Below are 6,892 nucleotides of genomic sequence, written 5' to 3' on the forward strand. Positions count from 1 at the left end.
GTGTGACCTCATTGTTGCTTCTGTTTGCATTTCTTTGAATTAGTGGGGTTGGGCATTTTTTTGCAAATGTTTGCCAGCCATTTATATAACCTGTTTTTGAGAGTTACCTGGTGGAAGACTCCTTTGCACATATATCTATTGGGGTTTTTCTTACTGAATGTTAAGACCTCTTTAAATACTAAGACTGGGCTTCCCTGGTGGGGCAGTGGTTAAGAATCTGCCTGCCAATACAGGGGACATGGGTTCAAGCCCTGGTCTGGGAAGATCCCACATGCCGTGGAGCAACTAAGCCCGTGCGCCGCAACTACTGAGCCTGCGCTCTAGAGCCCGTGAGCCACAACTACTGAGCCCACATGCCACAACTACTGAAGCCCGTGTGCCTAGAGCCCATGCTCCGCAATAAGAGAAGCCACCACAATGAGAAGCCCGTGCACCGCAACGAAGAGTAGCCCCCGCTTGTCGCAACTAGAGAAAGCCCGTGCGCAGCAACCAAGACCCAAAGCAGCCAAAAATAAATTAATTAAAAAAAATTAACCATAAATACTAAGACTATTAATCCTGTTCCATGTCATTAATAAATAGGTCCCCTCATCTAGTGTTTACCTTTTGAGTGTTGATTTAATTAGCTTATTTTTGCCCTAGAAGATGTACATTTTTATTTGTTCAGTTCTCTCCGCCGAGTCATCCATAATTCATTTCATTGCCTTTGAGACTAGAATAACCCACTTATTGCATCTTTTCAAGAACTGCGTAGAGGTGGAAGGAAAGTCCATCTTATGCTTATAGCCTGTCAACAGGGGAATATTCTAAGCATTTATTTGTAGAGGTAAGTTTAGAATTCATACCATCTTTGGATCTCAGGTATGTGGACTTAAGAAAACATCTTAGACATCCTTCTGTTAAGGACTTTGCCTTATTGGTGCAACTTCCAAGTGGGAAGCAGATCATTTGGAGTTGTCAAATGCCATTATCTTTCTCCTCTCTTTCTCTACTACGCAGAGTGGAAAATTACTAAAGATAAAGATTTGGTTTCTAGCCTCTCAATTAGTTCATCTCAAGTACTTCTTTCAAACTTACCCTGTTCTCTTGGCTACAACTAAAAATGAATCTGATCGTATCAGTCAGGGTTCTTGAGAAATAGAACCAACAGGGTACACACACACACACACACACACACACACACACAATCTCTATCTCTCTGTGTCTCTCTCTCTGTCTCTCTCTCACATTAAAGCAATACTGGCAGTGAAGCACAGAGAGAGAGATTTATTTTAAGGATTTGGCTCACACGGTTGTGGGTGTTGGCAAGTCTGAAGTCCAAAGGGCAAGCTGGAAACTCTGGCAGGATTTCCACTTTACCGTCTTGAGGCAGAATTCCTTCTTTTCCGGGAAAACTTAGATTTTGCTTTTAAGAGACTCAACTGATTTGATGAAGCATTATCAAGGGTAACCTTCTTTACCTAAAGTCAACTGATTATAAATGTTAAGCACATCTACACAGTATCTTCACAGCGACATCTAGACGAGTGTTTGACTGGACAACTGGGTACCATAACCTGGGCAAGTTGACACATGAAATTAAACTTCACACTGATCTTCCCACAGGATTGACTTTCTTTCTTTATATCACACACCTAGTCTTCTTTTCCTTTAAAGGGCCCTCTCAGCCCATGCTTTCATGACCCTGAAAGCTTGTCTGTGAGTATGCAGTCCACTAGCTTTTATTAAATACATTGTAAGAATCTGTTAGTACTCACTTGTGAGCACAATCACTGCCAGAATGTTTCTATGGTTGGTTCACTGGCTATGCAAATGTACTGCTCTGAAAGTAGAATTTCAGTGAATTCCATTCTAGGAATTAGGAATACATCATGTATAGCTTTGACAATACAGTTATTGGAGAGTTTCAGATCTAATAGCACATGTGATAAGAGGAATTGTTGAGTGTGCAGTTATGTACCCCTCGTCTGGGGTTGGTGTGGAGGCTTGGGCTAAAAACATTAGCTCTGCCCCTTATTAGTCTTGGGAAAACAAGGCAGGGCCTGGGAAAGGGAGACTGGAGTCATTAGTTAGCCAGGGTGCCACTAAATCAGGAGAATATGGAGCTAGATGTGAAAACCTGCAACTGCTCAGGTACTGGGAGGGTGATGGGTGGGAGCTATGCCATCCTAGCAATGGGGATGGAGCCATGTGGGTAGCTGCTGCTAAGCTGGTAATGAAGCCTAGCTTATGTATTAATACAAGGATTGGAGTTGGGTGAGAAAAAAGGACTTTCCAACACCAGCACTGATGGAGACAGTCCTGCATCCAGGCTCTCATCGAGACAGAAGAAGTAAAGTTGGACCTGCTTCCCTCTCAGCCTATTGAATAGGACAGGTCCCCTCCTTCGTCTCCTGGAGACTCAGGAAGTAAGTGCAGTAACAATCACCCTTCCTAAGAAATGCAGAATCTGAGGTCCAGAGAGGGTGAATCTCTCACACAAGGCCATTTACCATAACCACATTCACATGTGTTATGAGTTGTGTTCCCCCCAAATTCATATGTTGAAATCCTAACCCCCAGTACCTCAGAACGTGACCATATTTGGAAATAGGTCCTTGCAGGTATAATTAAAGATGATGACATACTGGACTAGGGTGGGCCACTAATCCAATATGACTGGTGTCCTTAAGAAAGGGGGAAACTTGGACACAGACATTGCACACAAGGAGAAGCCATGTGAAGATGATAGCAGAGAGCAGGGTGATGAAAAAACACCAGAGAAACACCAAAGATCACCAGCAATCACCAGAAGCTAGAATAGAGGCTAGAACAGATTCTTCCTCACAATCCTCAGAAGGAACCAACCCTACTGACATCTTATCTCAAGCTTCTAACCTGCAGAATTGTGAGAATAAATTTCCATTGTTAAGCCACCCACTTGGTGGTACTTTGTTACAGCAGCTCTAGGAAGTGAACAACATGTAAGCATATATTACTCCTTTTTTTGTTTTTAATGAAGGGAAAGGTCTAGGCAATTGATTCAATTTCTCATTTTAAGTGAGAATATTTTTTGCTGAGCAAATTGAAACAGAAGCTCTTATAATAGAACAAAGATAATGGCATGAAAACTCAGACACTAAGTGTGTACTTATGCTATAGAGAAACCAACAGCTTTCTCAATGAGATAATCTGAAGGGGTATCTTCTTTTTTACATGAAGGTATTGAGAATGCCCACGGAAACTTTGAGAATCGCTGACTTCAAATCACAATCTCGGATTGTACAGGAGTTTCAGAGACCTACTATGTAAGGGAAGCAAGAACCAACATTCAAGTTTCTCTACAATCCATCATCAAACTAAACTATATATTTTTATCTTTATTTTCATGATCACTTGCTCAGTAAGAGCTATTTTGAAAGGCACATTGCAATTTCATCTGAATGAGCTGGAGAGGTTATTTTAATTAAGTTTTTAAAAAATTTACTGGAATTTGTAAAGATTGAAAGAATAACCATCTTTCTGTATTTTTAGCAGCAACAGCCGTTGCTCAGGAAGACCTCTGGCTACACAGACATTTTATTTATTATTATTATATATATTTGTTTTGCGGTACGCGGGCCTCTCACTGTTGTGGCCTCTCCCGTTGCGGAGCACAGGCTCCGGACGCGCAGGCTCAGCGGCCATGGCTCACGGGCCCAGCCGCTCCGTGGCATGTGGGATCTTCCCGGACTGGGGCACGAACCCCTGTCCCCTGCATCGGCAGGCGGACTCTCAACCACTGCGCCACCAGGGAAGCCCTACACAGACATTTAAAAAATTTGTCACTCCACAGAATAATATGAAAGACAGCTAACTAAGGGGAAGAGTTTCTTGGTGAAATCTAATACGAGAAAGTTTAAAGTATCAAAGTAAAGATTACAGTCCTGTTTGGGAGATTTTTTTGTTTTTGAAACAGCAAATGGTCAATCATAAATAGTCAATCACAAGTATAAAAATGCTTAAACCAAAGGCAATTTGAACCATTCAAGGCTACCGTGGAAATTTTAGCCTACTCTGTGGTCCTTTAATATCCAAGAAAGGAATTCTGTTGACTGGTTTGAACACTGTTTAAGTACCAGAAACAGGAAGTCACTTCAATTTGCTTATTTAATTTTTCATCTTAAAGTTAAGTAACATTCCTGACGATCTTATATGAAGAGAAAAAGGAAAAATATTCGTAGAGAATTTCAAGCTAAAGCATACCTTTTAAAATTATTATCCAATTAAAGTACATGCTGCTTTAATGCATTTTTCATAAAAATAAATTCCATTACAACAATTTTCTTCATGTAATAATTGCATTTCAAGGTCAAGATAATCTTAATTGTCAATAAAGATGATTGCTAACATTAAAATACTTAGATAATTTAAAAATTAACTGAATTTATTTATATTACATGCCTGAAAAGGAACGACCATCAAATAACATGTTAGGGGTTTCAAAAGCATCCAAATTCCCCAGAAAATTATGAAGCTGAAAAAACACAGGGAAATTATGGTAGCAGGCAGCATAATCAGAGGACTAACCAGGTTTCTTACCTCTCATCCTAGTACTGCACCCAAACAGGAGTCAGCCTAAGAAGCGACTAAAACAGTGATGTCTTAAGATTTCCCTGTGTTGAGAGTCCCCAAGACCATACCTGGGTTCAATAATTTGTTAGGAGGACTCATAGACCTCAGCATATGGTTGTATTCCGGGCTACAACGTATTACAGCAAAAGGGTACAAAACAAAAGCAAAGGGAAAGGCTCTCAGCTTGGCTCAGGCCCAGCGTCACAAATAGCTCCTCTGTCACTTCTACCCTGGTTTTGATTTGTTTTGTTTTGACTTCACCCTCTTGTGTTGACTCTGCTCCATCTCTCTCAAGGCTCAATTGCAGAAACATCACCCTCTGTTCCACCTTCCACTTCTCATTTTTCCTCCCTTTCCTCCTATAATAATAATAGCCAAGTCTCATAGCACTTAAGACACACCAGGCTGTTCTAAGGGTTTTGTATTCTTACTCAGTTAATCCTCATACCAACCCAATAAGGTAGGTATTATTACCTCCATATTAAACAAGAGAAAATGGAGGCAAAGAAGGTTAGCAGCTTCTCAAGGTCTTAAAACTAGTAAGCAGCACAGCTTCAATTCAAAGCCCTGCAGTCTGGCTCCAGACCCAAGCTCTCAACTCTGTAAGACTGCCTCTCAGACTATCACACTCTGAGCTGCACATAGGCATGTGCCCATGGCCCAACACTGAGCTGGTAACAGACCTTCCAGACACAGTGAAAAACAGGAAAACTAACAGGTTTGAATAGCTGCTATATCAACATATTAACTTTAAAATGTATGGCTTTTCAAAAGCATGGTGTAGGGGGACTGACGGCAGCCCTGCTGCTTCCTACAGGTAGGAGCATCTACCTTCTACTTTTGCTTACCCAGGTACTCACAGCTCAGGGTAAGTCTCCTTCTCTAAAAATCTCCCCAGGCAATTCCCACCCACTCTGATCTTTCCATCTCTGGACCTCACAGAACCATTCTTATTTTGCCCCCCCCATTTAGATCCTTAATCGTATTCTGCTTTGCATTAGCCACAATCATTTCATAAATGCCCGTCTTGCCACCTGACTTAGATGACAGGTTCTCAAGGGCAAGGTTCTTAGCGCTTATTTGTGTTGTATCCTCAATGTTCCAGCACAGATAGGGGCTGCCATGGTGGCCTGGAAAGGAAAGCAGCAGGAGCTGAGAGGCCGTGGGACACCAAGGTGAAAGGCTAGAACACCTGCCCTCAAAGTGCGCTGAGTCTAGCTGGGAGGATGAGCATGAGAGCATACTCTAAAGTTGTAAGCTACCTAAACCTGCTCTGCTTAGAACTCAAGAAAGGGATTTAATGGAAGAGTATGAGGGAGCACACATGATAAAAAGGAAGTCTCAAGGGCCAGATTCCAAAAAGACAAGAGCTAGGAGGCTCTGGGAGTGTGCTGAACCCCCTCCTGAGAACATTATTTCTCGAATGAATCAGTTACAACTCTTCTCAGTCTTTTGATTTTCTGCTCAAGAGTCAATTGACAGGGAGTTCCACTTTCACCATATATATGTATGGTATATACATATATACATATACACACACACACACACACACACATATATATATATACCATATATATATATATCTCCTATTGGTTCTGTTTCTTTGGAGAACACCAAGTAATACAGTGATTATAGTAAAACAAGAAGAAAGGACTAAAATTAATGAATGAAGTTTCCAGTGTCAGAGCTACATAAACTTAAGGTAACTAGAAAGAAGAAAATAAAAATGATTAGAGTAGTAATAAATGAAATAGGAGACAAACAACAGAAAAAATTAACAAAAAGGCAAACTTGGATCCTTGAAAAGCTCAACACAGTTGATAAACCCTTTGTTAGACTGCTCCAGAAAAAGAGTAAAAATATAAATCAAAGACATGTCATCGGTACAGGTCCTACAGATAGTAAAAGCATAATAATATTCAACTGAACAAAGGGGAGAGCAGGGGAGGGGTGAATAATGCGTGGCTAAGTTTGATTCATGTGCTGGTAGAGGGTGAAGATTTATGATGGTTTCTCTAGACAGTCTCCAATGAGGCAGGAAAGTTTCCCCAAAGCAAAATCAGGTGAAGGGTTGCTTAAATGGTCTAAAGAACAAAAACCAACGGCCAACATGCCAGCCAACAATGACAATATACTGAAATAAAGTGAGAATAGAGGTATGTACAAAGAGCGTATGTCTGAGAACTGTGTTCTTTTCCTCTTGAGCTGGAGGGTAGGGAACAAAGCTGGCCTTGTGCTGGAGCTGGTAGTCTCTGTTTTAAAGGTGAATGTGGAGGAGGAACTGACACAGGTACTTTGG

This window comes from Monodon monoceros, unplaced genomic scaffold, assembly GCF_005190385.1.
Source record: "Monodon monoceros isolate NGI ecotype Baffin Bay Population unplaced genomic scaffold, NGI_Narwhal_1 Super_Scaffold_21, whole genome shotgun sequence".
NCBI lineage: Eukaryota > Metazoa > Chordata > Mammalia > Artiodactyla > Monodontidae > Monodon > Monodon monoceros.